The sequence below is a fragment of the Rosa chinensis genome, chromosome 1, assembly GCF_002994745.2.
Source record: "Rosa chinensis cultivar Old Blush chromosome 1, RchiOBHm-V2, whole genome shotgun sequence".
NCBI classification, from domain to species: domain Eukaryota; kingdom Viridiplantae; phylum Streptophyta; class Magnoliopsida; order Rosales; family Rosaceae; genus Rosa; species Rosa chinensis.
In genome coordinates, this window is record NC_037088.1 from 27,769,105 (window position 1) to 27,783,319 (window position 14,215).

A 14,215-nucleotide genomic window follows, 5' to 3' on the forward strand; every position below is an offset into this window, starting at 1 on the left:
AAGGGCAAAACAAGGGGTTGCCCGAGATTACGCCATAAGGCCTAACCCAGGCTTGAGATTACACCATAAAGCCTAAAATTTAGAGGCTAAAGGCCATTTCATGAGGGGAAGATTTATGAAGAAGGAGAAAAAGAAGCAAGGACTGAAAGGCCATTTCTTGAATATTTCAGAAGAGTTTTTGTGAGTATTCCCTGCCCGAAATACAACTATTTATAGGGACTTCAGGCAAATCCCCACCCTTAGATGGATGATTAAAGAGTCAAACCGATGTCAGTAAATTGAGATTAGTAATTCCGAATCTCGGGAAAAAAGGGACTAGTAGCATGTGAGGCTCTAATACCGAGCGGTTTTTGAGGAATTAGCTATTATTAAAGGATTAATCGCACGTGAGGAGACCGAACGGTTTTCAAGGAGGCCTACAGAGATTGGCCGGTGAAGCTCAATTTCAAGCAAAGTTCCTCCACGCAGAGGTTCGCCGCAATAGCACTAGCTTCGGCCTGAGTGGCCCGTTCTCTGACACGGGCCAGGTTGCGGCCCATTTCTTCAGAAGCAACCAAAGGTTCATCGAGTTGGGCTTCTTCTGCAGCAATCGCATTCTCAACAAAGGCTAAACCGGCATGGAGGTCCTCGATCCGAAGTTTGAAGCGGACCTTTGGATTTGTAGTTCCCGCAGGCGGATGGTTCGCTCATTTAAAATACAGCGAGAGATGTCCATTTCTCTAGAGAGGTTATTCAAAGCCTCTCGAGCGTCGTGAGCCTGGGCGTTCGCGACCGATTGACGTCAGCGGGCCCTACTAAGTTCATTCAACAGAACTTCAATGGCACTAAATTGCTGCGGGGTCAATGCCTTCTCCTGGCAAAGATACCTTAGGGCTTCCAAGACTCACGGGAGGATGTCAGTCTCTAATACCCGAGGACCCAGATGTTCGTGAAACACCATCTTAGCCTCATCCACAGCAGAAGGAGGAGTTACCTCCAACACCCTCATCAATCTCTCGAATCTGGTGGGACGAGGAGGAGGCGGCGGAGGCACCACAGGATCACGAACCACCAATGCAAAAGGGTGGACAGCTTCCTCAGTTTCTTCATCTTCAACAGGTTGGTCTATCCCTTCAGCCGCGGGAGAATCTGGAAAGTCAACTCGCGGCTCACCATGGGCAAGTAGAGCAGATTCAAGCACAGAGCCCTCAGCTTCGATGGTTGTCTCATTTGTTCGCGAGACTTGAGGGGCACCACCACCGTCAGTATCATTTTCCATCTCTGGGGCGACTGTCCCGCCGATAGGACCCTCAGCTTTTGCAGCCACCTCCTCGGTACAAACAGAATCCTGGTCAGGTTCAGAAATTTCAGAGAGCGGGGTTGGATCTAAAGGGAAATGGAAAGCATTGGCCAACAGTGGCTTACCTCTCGAGCTGTCGGGTCAATATCTGGTACGTGGTCACCAAGAGGAAGAGGCCCCGCCTCATTCACCTTTTGGACCTCTAGTGCCGCGGGAATCTCTGTCGTCATCAGTTCCTCATAAGCGGCAGAAGCCTCAGAGTGGCTTTCCACGCTTTCATGCTCCAAGGAGTCATCATCAGAGATCGTTATTAGAATGGTAGGACCTTGCAGATGCTCTGTAGATGTGGGAGATGGAAGAGGTGCCACAGGGTTAGTTGATGCTTGAACTAGCGAGAGAATTGGCTCTTCTGCAGTGGCTGAGGATCCAGCCTCGTTCAGGCGAGAGGGATCACTAGTCCTTTGACGGACCTGTCAAAAGATACATAGTGAATATCCTGCCCAGATTCTAAAATTTAAATAGGATAAGACGGGGCCGGAGTTTACCAATCTCATTCCCAGAGGTTCATCATCTTCAAAACTCTCTTCGACGAATTGAGCTCGATCGCGTTTGCAAGCGAAGACAGCAGTGGCCTGTACGAGAAAAGAGTCATAACTCAAAAGGGGGGAAGCACCAAATATACAAGTTTGGGATCGTTCTTAACCAAATTACCTCAACGGGATCCTCATCATGAGAAGACTCTCCCTCAAGAGTCTCCTCTGCTATTGCCTTTTGTTTCCCAGCTTGAACAGAGGTTATCCTGCTTCGGGTAGTTTGCTGCAAAACACACTCAGGAATAAGAGCGGGAAAATCAAGACAAGGAAAAAGAATGGTGAAGAAAGAAAAAAAACTTACTGTTGCCCTAGGCTCGTGGATTTGTATCCCTGGACGCGATGAGCGAGAAGTTAGAATAGGTCGCGGGGGTTGTGCTGCAGGGTTGGAGAAGCGCTCAAGAATCTCGCGGTCCTCCGGACCAGGACTACTCATGCCACGAAAGATCAGGACGAAGAGTTCGCCATGTGGCAGGTCCCAACAGTTCACGGACACCTCTTTCCACCAATCAGCATAATCATCGTCGACATCGTTAAAGGGGTACAGCTCTCTAACCCAAGGGGGAATCACTATCAAAGTAAACTGATTCTGAAAGGTGGCAGACCCAGGCGGGGCTAATCTCCTCCAAGAGGTGTAGTAATTGGAAGAACCAACCAGAGGCCAGGGTACCAACTGGGCCAACCCAAATTGGCGAGCAAAGTGGTTAGGGGCATAGAGCTCGTAACTTACGCGGTCAATGGGAGAAAGTCATCATCAAGGGGAGGAGGGAATCGCCACTGGGCAGAAAGTCATCATCAAGGGGAAGAGGGAATCGCCTAGAAAGGACTATTTTTGGGTCTGGCATCTCTTTCAGCAAGTACAAGTAAATAAAACACTCGGAGTAGGGTGTCGCTCGATACCTTACGTTGCAGCAAAGCCAGTTCCCCAAAAGGGAATCGACTGGAGGTTCCTTTCGAATATCACCGCGATGGAAGCGAGGGAAATAAATCTGCAGCCAAAAGGCAAGGATCCAGAAAGGGCCACTAATGTCGGTATTGAAGGGGCGTATTACGGCTCTATAAAGGGAGTGATATAACGCACCCAATACAGGTTGCCCAAGGCCAATGCAAATACCATTGTAGAGAGCAGTGGCCAGAGAATGCCAGGGCCCTATAGGTTTGTTGGAAGAAGTGCAAAAGATAAATTTGCAAAGCCAGAATTCCAGGAATGCGATACCTCCTGTATGGTCACGCTGGGTGCAGTAATAGTTGCGCCAAAATAGGTAGGATCTGCTGTAATGCCCCTAACCAGCCAGATACATTCTCAAAGGAAATTGAATGCCATCAAACCGACCATGCACATAGGGGTCAAAGTCAATGGGCAACCCCGTGATGGTAAGAACATCCAGCAGAGTTATGCTCACCTGCCCAAACCGGAAATCGAATGTATTGCTGGAGGTGTTCCAGAAGCAAAGAGCGGCGGCTAGCGGTGTAGGGCTAGTATTATGGGGAAGACAGAAGCATAGATCAATGGTTTGGGTGATACCCACCGCATCCTATCGGGCCAAATCTCTCGCTCGGACCTCCTGATACCAAACATTTTCCTCTGGAGCGATGGTAGGCCAGAAGCCCACTTTCCTCCTTGGTCCCCAACTGCTAAAGTCACCGGGCACCTGTAGAAGAGCCGCTATGGGACGGTGGATGGGAAGCCCATAATAGGCCATAACAACATCTGGAAAACGATTGCGAGGTGTGGGACCCAGACTCGCTTGACTATCACCTCCACCATAGCCCATCAGTCGACTTCTCTCCTCTCCGGTCTGACTTCTGCATCGAACACCCATGTTAGTTCGCCAGGTGAATACAGCTTTCTCAGTGATTTCATCTGCTTGATAGATAACGAATGGTTTCTTGGATGCCATTTCTAGGTCGCAAGGAATACTTCTCCATTACACCTTGATTTATAGCTCTGATATTTTTGGAGATTAATTTATTAGCTGGGCCAGTGAGTGGCTCTAGTTGATAATTAATTAATCATTATTCCATCTTGTGAATGGCATCTGAGGCGGCAGTGAAGAGATGGCACTGCACCTTTCCCTACAACCGCAGGGCCAGCATAGTGGCTTGATGTTTTTTTTTTAAATGATTAAAACCCATGCGGTTTTAGATGCTAAAGTTGCAGCAAGTATGGTGGTTTCACTTGGTCACATGTCATGATGTCGATAGCCATGATCCAATCATCCTCTTCAGCATAAGACTCGCGAAGGAGTAAATGGCAGCAAACAGTTTGCTATTCTGCATCTTATTTCGCCAAGTACTGTAGGCCTTGATCAAACTTGATCTAGCCAGCGAAGCGGCTCCAACACCTACATTTGAGAAAATCAACAAAGAGCCAGTGAACAAGGCAGATACTTACTGCTATACACATGGCGAAGTTACCACCAAGGAAGAGAAGGATCCTCATTCGCGATTAAAAGCAGTCTCCTTCGCATGGGGGCACGCTAAAGTTCTGATCTCCTACAACCTGCCCAAATTGAGCCAATTCACTGCATACCAGACATCAGATATCTGGGGGGCAATAAAGTTGGCAAAGAAAGCGTCAGTTCATGACAAAGGCAATTCAGATTGTGGCATTCAAGCTTTATGGCCTATTTAGAGGCCTATATGGAATCAGTCAAGTAATACCAGTCAAGCCAATACAAGTGGCTTTGGAGCAACGACATTATAAGAGCAGTGCTGATTCAAGACCTCTTCAGTCAAGACGAAGACCTTTGACTTCGAGGTCTGAGGGGCAATGTTTGAACCCAAAATGAGCATTTTGGCCTGACAAGTCGTGTCTTGGAGAAATTGAACCAATGTCAGTGGCTCAAGCTATATATTGTCGACGAGTTCGAAATATATTATTTGGATGCTAAATAAAGCCTACTTGCAGAATTATGGAAGATTATGCAAGCTGCAAGAAAAGGAAATGATGGAAGCTCAACTTGAGCACATTTTCCCACTTCAGCTAGGAAAAAACCGATCTAAACAAGGAAGGAGGGGCGGCAGACTAACCAAATGAAATCCAAATGAGCTAAACCTTTCCAGATTCATTCTAGACATCCCAAGGATCATTTCTTATGAATAGTGAAAGAGCTATTTTGGAGTGGAAAACCTTCAAACAATCAGTCCAATTTTCTGAAAGACAAAACTGGAAAACCGGACCTATAAGGAGTCCAGCAGCCTTTCCGGCCCAACCACATGGAAGTAAGCTCTGAAATTTTTCCAAAATGATCTACACTCATGGTGGATCATTTGATATGAAGAAGTCAAAGGCCCATTCTGAATTATTGGAGATACAATTGAAGGAACAAAGGAGCCGAAAGTGACTCAAAAACTCATCATTTTTCACCTCCGTTTAGTGCTCCACCTCCACCTCCACCTCCATTTAGTGCTCCACTATCATTTGTTTACATGATTTCTTAGAGCTCCAGGAAAGACTCCATCCACTTCGTTTGTGGCACCTGTAGTTGATGACATTGTCAGAGATTTGCTATGTTCGAGCTCAGGCCCAATAGTTGGCAGGTTTCCATGCCTCCATAGATAAGAAATCTAAGCTTTTCAGAGGAACTACAAATAAAAAATAGTAGCTTCAGTCATTAATGACAGGACCCGACCCAAGAACACCCAGAAGTCCTAGATACGAGCCTGCGGGGCCCACGTTAAGCGAAATTCTACCGAAAATTCGGCAGAACCTCCCCTAAATATGGGCTACCCAAAAGTTCACAAACCTGGACATGATTAAAACTTTAACTTCTACTCAACCCACAATACCATATTTACAATCCAAGTACATATCTTACATTCGGAAAATTCAAATCCCAACATAACCTCCGTAAAAACAACAATCCGAACAACATTATCCATCAAATTTAAAAAGGGTTATCAGAGCAACATTAATAACTAAGCCGATATCATACAAGGTAGGTTAAGTAATAACCTACGGACAAAAACGGAAGCGCTGATTCCCAAAGTCTCTAGAGCTTGGACGCGATCTCGGCAAATCTGAAATCTAGGCATTTGAAAACGAAGGGCCCAAGGGAAAACATATAAAATCCATTAGAGTGAGTGGACGAAACCGAAACAAAATCTGAAACAATTAATGGAATGCTTCCCCATTTCTCTTTTTAACAAAACCATCATGCAGCGAGACTCCATGAAATTCCAACTCAATCTTTTTTCCAAGAAAATCATTTGATGACTAGGAAGGACTGCTTCCTAGGCATCTCATGCCATCTGGGAGGGACTGCCACCAGATGACGCATCGGAAGGGACTGCCAACCGGAATAGGAGGCGATGGTTAGTTGGGACTGCCAACTAGCCACAGGTAGTAGACGGGACTGCCGACTAACTACCTCATGTCATCTGGAAGGGACTGCCAACCAGATGTTGTATCGGATGGGACTGCCAACCGAGCTGTAGTCTGGAAGGGACTGCCAACCAGACTATTACCTAGAAGGGACTGCCAACTAGGTAAGATACGCATGCGCCAAAACTGGCCTCCTTGTCAACTGCTTTCTTTTTAAATCCTTTTCTTTCCGTAAAATCACATTTACTCAAATAATAAACTAACTGAAAACTTATTTCCATGCTGCATGCATAATTTAAACAAAATAAAAGTCCACACTCACTAGTAGTCCCGCAGCTAAACCTGCTGCCTGCCCGTGTCCTCCTCGCTCGAGGGCTCAGTACGTCCTGTAATAAATGGACATAATCATTAACCTTAAAGCGGAAACAATCTCAAGATCAAAACTCCTTCCTTTGAGAAAATTAGTATTCATTCTATAAAACAAAACTCACTCTTCAACTTGAAATTTACTTTCTTGAATACGGAAATTCCCTTACAATTTAACGTCCACGCTTAATCTTTAACCTTCACCTTCACAAGGATCGTTCGATAATCTAATCATTTTAAACTCGATTCCTTGACCATAATTGATCACCAAATTAAACATAATATCCTTTCCAAAATTTCCAAATTCTTTCTTAACTTTCCCTATTTCCATTCACAAATCCGACTCTAAATCTCAAATCCTCTCTAAATTTTCTTTTCCAAACCACAATCTCAACACCAAATTCCTCAACAAAATAGACCAATTCCACAATAACATTGATAGTAAATTATCAAGAGATTAAGCCAAAAGATTCATCAACTAAAACATTCAAAACATCCAAAATTCCAAATTTCTCTTTGACATTCAAAACCCAATATACTTCTCCAACCTCTCAACACTCTTAACTCAACACTAAAAACATGACAACAAGTTCTCAACCCAAGATAATAATCTTAACCACCTTAGAACCACAACCAACATCAAAACTCCAAGGAAACTCATTAACCAACAACCTTAAATCTAACACAAAAATTCATAGATTACAACTAACAGTTCCTATACCTGCAACAACAACCAAATTCAAGTAGAAATATCCAGAAAAAATCAAACAAGAACCCAAGAATTCGAGAGTTACTGTTCACGATACTGTTCACAGTCTCAAACACCTTCAAATCTTCCTCCACCGATCAAAACGAGCTGCAACAAGGTTAGGAACACGTTCAGCACTTCCCCAACAACCAAAACCCCCAAAGAATCCGGCCGGAAATCGCCGGAAACCGGACATCAAAGCAAAAATCCAATTTTTCCCATTTCTGCAATTCTCTTCGAAACTCAACAATCAATGATACCCAAGGTGAAAAACTTACATATCTAGGTAGAGAAGGGGGAGAGGATCACGCCATGCCAAGCGGTTAGTCCTGGGGTGGCCGGACGGCAACGAAATGGCCGGAAAACCAAAAATGACGCAAAGGAGAAGAAAGGAGGAGGGGGAGGTCAGGTCTGTCCTTCCTTGGGCTGCTTTGACTTCTCTCTCCTCTATTCCAAAATAAAAACTCATTTAAAAACCTTTACCCAAAATAGTAGTTTCCAATTTGGTGATGACTTTCCCGTAGAAAATCCGATTTAAACAAACTACGTGTCCACGAACTCGATTTTTCGAATTTTACGACATTCTCAAGGAAAATTCCAACTTAACAGACAAAATAGAAAGTCAACTCCTCGGTCAAAACCGATAAAAATGTACTTCATAAAAATATTAAGGTACGGGGCCTTACAATTAAGTTCCTTGTGAAATTTAACATTTTCATGCTGAGCCTATTGGAGGTATTACGTCTGGACAACAACTTAATGGTAATCTTCAGTCATAATTATCAATCTCGGAAACAACAAGCTGGTACGGAATATGTCCTTCGGAATCCGGTTCCCTACCTAAGCTTTTAATACTTGTTTTGCAAGATAATAAGTTAAATAGGAGAGATTTTTCCTTCTTGGGGAGCCTCTCTAGTCTGGAAATGCTTGATGCATATAGTAACAACTTGTAGGGGAGGATTCCTAGACTTCTCCTTCCGTAGGCCAATTGAAAAGATCAACCATTAGGCTTACTTTGCTCCGTGGCACTCTCTCTCCCTCCATCTACAACCTCTCTACTGTTGTCACCCTTTACATTGCACAAAACCTAATTGAGGGGCAGTTAGTATTCTGTTAGAAATGGGAAATATCTTGTCAATATGTTTGAACTCATTCTCAAACTACTTCAATAGTTCCCTGCTTCAAGTCTATGATAGGACATTGTATCAGTTTCATGCCAAATGAAACTACTGGACTAGAAAGACATAATAGCCGCCTTTGTGGTAGATAACAGCTACAATTGGACCCTGCACTTAATATGACAGTACTGGAGTAGTTGATATTTATAAGTTTCAAGTTCCTTTACGTTCAACAAACTATTGTAACCACACCCTCACACAGTACACACTAACAACAGTGGTCTTTGGAAAACAAGAGTCGTCTCTAGTTGGAAGCAAGTGAGTTGAATCAGTCTTCTTTTGGAAGAATGCAATGAATCAATCAACAGTGGTTCTCCATCCCTTTGAGTACTTCAGTACTTCTTCATCACATATTCTACATCTTCCTATCCTATAAATTAGGTTGTCATGCCTAGCATAAAACTACCTATTTCACAACCCAACACCACCCATATTTATCTCAGTCCCTTTAGTCCAAAGAAAAAAATTAAAAATGGGGGGAGCTTTGGTTATGAAATTGGTTTTGATATACTCATTAGTTTTAAATTCCATGTCCATTTTCTATTGTAGCTCCATGCAATTGAACCATCCGAGACTCGAAGGGAATGAGATGGATAGGCTGGCACTGCTAGCAATCAAAGCTCAGATACAACACGATCCGAATCGGGTCACAAGCTCATGGAATGAAACCCTTCACTTTTGCCTGTGGCATGGCGTCACCTGCAGTCGACGACATCGCCGGTGACAAAGCTAGAGCTGAGGTCTCTAGCTTTGGGGGGATCCATATCTCTACACATAGGAAATCTAAGCTTCTTAAGAGTGCTACGTCTCGAAAATAATAGCTTCACTCATCAAATCCCTCCTCAAATTGGGCATTTGCATAGATTGCAGGTATTGCTTCTAAACAACAACTCACTTACTGGCACTATTCCTCCCAACATATCCAATTGCTTGAAACTCATCAATCTCTTTCTTAGTAAAAACAATTTGGTGGGTCAAATTCCTCCCCAAATTAGTTCCTTGTCAAAGCTTCGACATTATTCTTTGCAGTTCAACAATTTTAACAGGAGAGATCCCACCTTCTTTGGGGAACCTTTCGTCTCTCGAGAGATTTGATGCTACTCAGAATAATTTTGAAGGAAGCATCCCTAGTTCTCTATGCCAGTTGAAAAAATTAACTGTCTTCTATTTCGGGATAAATAGGTTGTCTAGTATCATCCCTTCATGTATTTATAACCTCTCTAGTATAGTTGAATTCAAGGTATCACAAAACCAATTTCAAGGAAGTCTTCCATCAAACTTGAGCAATGCTTTTCCTAATCTTCAATTCTTTTCCGTTGCCGAAAATCAATTTATTGGGGCCATCCCTTGGTCAATATCCAATGCAACAAATCTTGTGTGGTTTCAATGTTCATCAAACAAACTCACTGGACAAGTGCCTAATTTACAAAATCTTCATAACCTTATGATATTTAGTGTCTATGATAATAATCTTGGAAGCGGTAAACATGGTGACTTGAGTTTTGTCTTAGAATTGATCAATGCCAAACAGCTTACTTTGTTGGACTTCGGCCGGAACAATTTTGGAGGGACATTGCCCAAATCAATATCCAATCTCTCAACCAATCTCCAACTATTCATGGTTGATGAAAACCAACTACATGGAAGCATCCCAACTGGATTAGGGAATTTTGTCAACCTGCAAGTACTCGCTATGGAAAGAAACTCCTTCACAGGTAACATCCCCACTAACATTGGGAAGGTTTCAGGGCTTGGGGAGTTGTTTCTTAACAACAACCAATTATCAAGGAGCATTCCATCATCTCTTGGAAATTTAACATTGTTAACACTTTTGGTATTGGATGAAAATAATCTAGAGGGTAGCATTATCCCTTCCGGCCTATGGAATTACCGTTACTTGCTAGGACTGGATCTTTCTAGAAACAATCTAAATGGCACGATACCTACTCAAGTTTTTGGCCTTTCATCTGTATCAAGATATTTGAGATTGGATAGAAACTATTTCACTGGTTCCCTTCCCATGGAGATTGGAAATTTAAAGAATCTAGGTATACTAGACATTTCTAACAACTTGTTATCAGGACAACTTCCCAGTAGCCTTGGCAGTTGCGAGAGCTTAGAAGAACTATACTTGCAAGGAAACTTCTTCTTGGGACCCATTCCTTCATCTATGAAGGAATTGAGAGGGATTCGAGATTTAGACCTTTCTCGTAACAATTTGTCAGGAGATATTCCACAATTTCTTGAGAATCTAAACTTGGAGTACCTGAACCTCTCCTTCAACCAATTTTGGGGAGCAGTACCAACTAGCGGTGTTTTTAAGAATGCAAGTGCGACTACAGTTGCTGGAAATGCTAAACTTTGTGGAGGTATGGCTAGTCTTCGACCTCCTGTATGCAAGCTTAATGAGCCTAAAGGAGAAGGGTTGTCTCGTAGAATGAAACTGATGATCTCTTTAGTCTCAGGGTCCACTCTTTTGGGACTGGTTATGTGCTGTCTCTTTTACTTCTTGGTAAGAAAAGGAAAGAAACTAATTTAAGCACTTTGGGGAACTCTGTTTTGCAAGTTTCATATGCGACACTCCTCAAAGCTACCGAGGGTTTTTCTTCAGCTAATTTGATCGGTGTGGGTGCTTTTGGGTCTGTGTACAAAGGAATCCTTGCTGATGATAGAGTTGTTGTCGCTGTGAAGGTGCTTAACATGTTACACAGGGGAGTAGCTAAGAGTTTCATGGCCAAATATGAGGCATTCAGAAATATCAGACATAGAAATTTGGTCAAGATCTTAACTACATGTTCAAATATTGATTTTGGCGGCAATGATTTCAAGGCTCTTGTTTACTAGTTCATGGACAACGGGAGCTTGGAAGAGTGGTTGCATCCATCTACTGGAACTGGAGAGGTAACAGAAGTACCCAAAATTTTAAGTCTTATTCAGAGGCTCAACATTGCCATTGATGTTGCTAGTGCATTGGATTATCTTCACAACCATTGTGAAACACCGATCGTTCATTGTGATCTCAAGCCAAGTAATGTTCTCTTGGATGGTGACCTGACTGGACATGTTGCTGACTTTGGGCTGTCAAGGTTTCTCTCAGAACCAACCATGAGTGTTTCTGGAAATCAATCAAGCTCCATTGCAATTAGAGGATCGGTTGGTTATGCTGCACCAGGTAATTTTCCTGATATGCTTCAGAATTTTTTGCTCACCCTGTCTTACTGTAATATATTTCATAAACACTGAGAGCTATTTGATTTATGCATATGTAGTGACAAATATTTATGATATTGTTTAAATTGTAGAGTATGGTATGGGAAGTGAGGTATCCACATACGAGGATGTCTACAGCTTTGGAATTCTCTTGTTAGAAATGTTTACGGGGAAGCGACCTATTGATCACATGTTCAGTGGCAACTTGAATCTTCATAATTATGTGAAGACAACTCTCCCTGAACTTGTTTTAGAGATTTCAGAACCACTACTTCTTCAAGAAGGCACCACCAATGTCGTTGAAGCTCACAGGCACAGCCGATTGAGTGTGAGAGCACCGAAAATTGAAGAGTGCTTGACTCTGATACTTGGTATAGGAATTGCATGTTCTGTTGAATCCCCCACAAACAGAAAGGATATCAGTGATGTTGCATCTGAATTGCAATCCATTAGGCGCAATCTTCTCAACTAGAACCTTTCAAATTATTATGTTTTGTGATGGCTAATAAATTGTTGTATGGTTCTTGTATTCTGATCTATTTTGTTTTTGAATTCTCTGAAGTTTTGTTGCTACCATAGTGGTTCTTGAAATTTTCATGTACTAAAATGAATAAAGAAGAGTACTAATACTTATTGTAAATCTGTATCCTAAATCGAAACACGTACGTGCATGATCCCATTCGGATCAATGAATCAAGCATTCAAGCTGGAGCTATCATGAGCTTGATCGGTTGTACTGCAACATCCCGACATTCATTTGGATATGTGGTGATTTTGTATTTTTGCCAACTGAGCATGAAATTGATATTGGGCATGTATTTTGTGTTGTGTGCGATTTCTGTGTTTCTGCTACAGTTGCAGGGAAATAATTAAAAGGGGTCGTGATCACTTATCCAATTTTAGCGCAAAAATTGCCCACTTACTCCACCAAGAGTTTTTTAACCTCATTTACCCAATCTAACCTATAGTGACAGTTTTGCCCCCTATTAAACTCTATCTTCTCAGACTCTCTCTCTCACTCTCTCTCTCTGTGCCGCGCCCCACCTCCGGCTTCGCTCTCTCTCTCTATCTCTCTGTGCTATGGTTGCTCCGGCAGCTTCGGGCCACCACCTCCATCAAGTCTCCACCGCCATCAGAGAAGATAGGAGCACTGCATCCGGATTCGACCTCAACCTTCGAGCGCCGCCGTCACCCGAACCATACTCTTTCTCCCCCAGACTCTCTCTCTCTCCTCTCTCTCTCTCTCTCTCTCTCTCTCTCTGCCATGGCTGCTCCGGCGCTCCACCTTCTGATTCGGGCCAACAACTCACTATGGATTCTGGGCCATCTCGTCTCTGTTTCTCGATCCGGATCTTGGTTCGGTCTTAATTGGGGAACCCACGGCGACGAAGATATAAGGTGGTTGAGGTTGAGGTCGGTGGTCCGGTCCCATCAACCTTGTTTCGCCAACTCTTCCCATCTCGACGAAGATGATGACGATCCAACTCCGCTCCCCGACCAATCCTGCACCGGCCTCACACTCCGGTGGGTGCCCAGAGCAATTTCTAACTGCGCATATCACTTTTTTGTTTTTTTTTTTTTGTATACTGTGCGCTCCGAGAATGGGAAAGGAAAAAAAAAGTGAACGTGTACAATTGAACATATAAATTGATCAATTGCGTCTTTAGTGTATTCATTTTGGTTCACTTGAGGGCAATAATATGATTATTGGAGGGTAATAACATGATTATTGGGGCAATAATATGATTATTAGGAGGCAATAATATGATTATTGGGAGGCAATAATATGATTATTGGGGGGCAATAATATGATTATAAATTGATCAATTGTGCCTGAAGTGTATTCATTTTGATTTTGGGAGTTTATACAATTCACTGGACGGAAATCATATGATTATTGGAGGCAATAATATGATTTTTGGGAGACAATAATATGAGTATTGGGGGGCAATAATATGGTTACTGGGGGGCAATAATATGATTACTGGGGGGCAATAATAGCAGGATTTCGGTCATTGGTTGCCGGATTCCGGTTACCGGTCGCCGGATTCCGGTCACCGGTCTCCGGATTTCGGTCACCGGAGTCGGCTGCTGGCCACTGGTCACGGGAGTTCGGCAAGGTGGAGGATGACTTCTCCCTCTAAGTGAGAAAGAAGGAAAGGGCCAAAAAGTCCCAAAAATAAATAAAAAAGAATTAATTGGGTAATAGGGAAATAATCCCTTAGAGTGTTTTGGGTAAATGGGGTTAAAAAACTCTTAATGGAGCAAGTGGGCAATTTTTAAGCTGAAATTGAGTAAATGATCATTTTCCCTAATTAAAAATGAACAGTAATATTGTCTAAATTAATGTGTATCGATCAATCAAGTGTGAATCAATTTTGTCCAACTATATGAAAGTCTACCCCAAAGTCCATATGTGATGCACATTCTTATCAACCATAACACAGATGAATCTTTCCATGAAAACTTAATGTCATTATGTCCTAAAATTTCTTTAATTTTTCAAATAGCTCATAT

General features: G+C 42.8%; 1 pseudogene; it reads left to right on the forward strand.

The window, feature by feature from the left end:
- The first annotated feature begins 9,932 nt into the window (after positions 1 to 9,932).
- Positions 9,933 to 12,170, forward strand: LOC112164212 (annotated as a pseudogene).
- Positions 12,171 to 14,215: the final 2,045 nt, after the last annotated feature.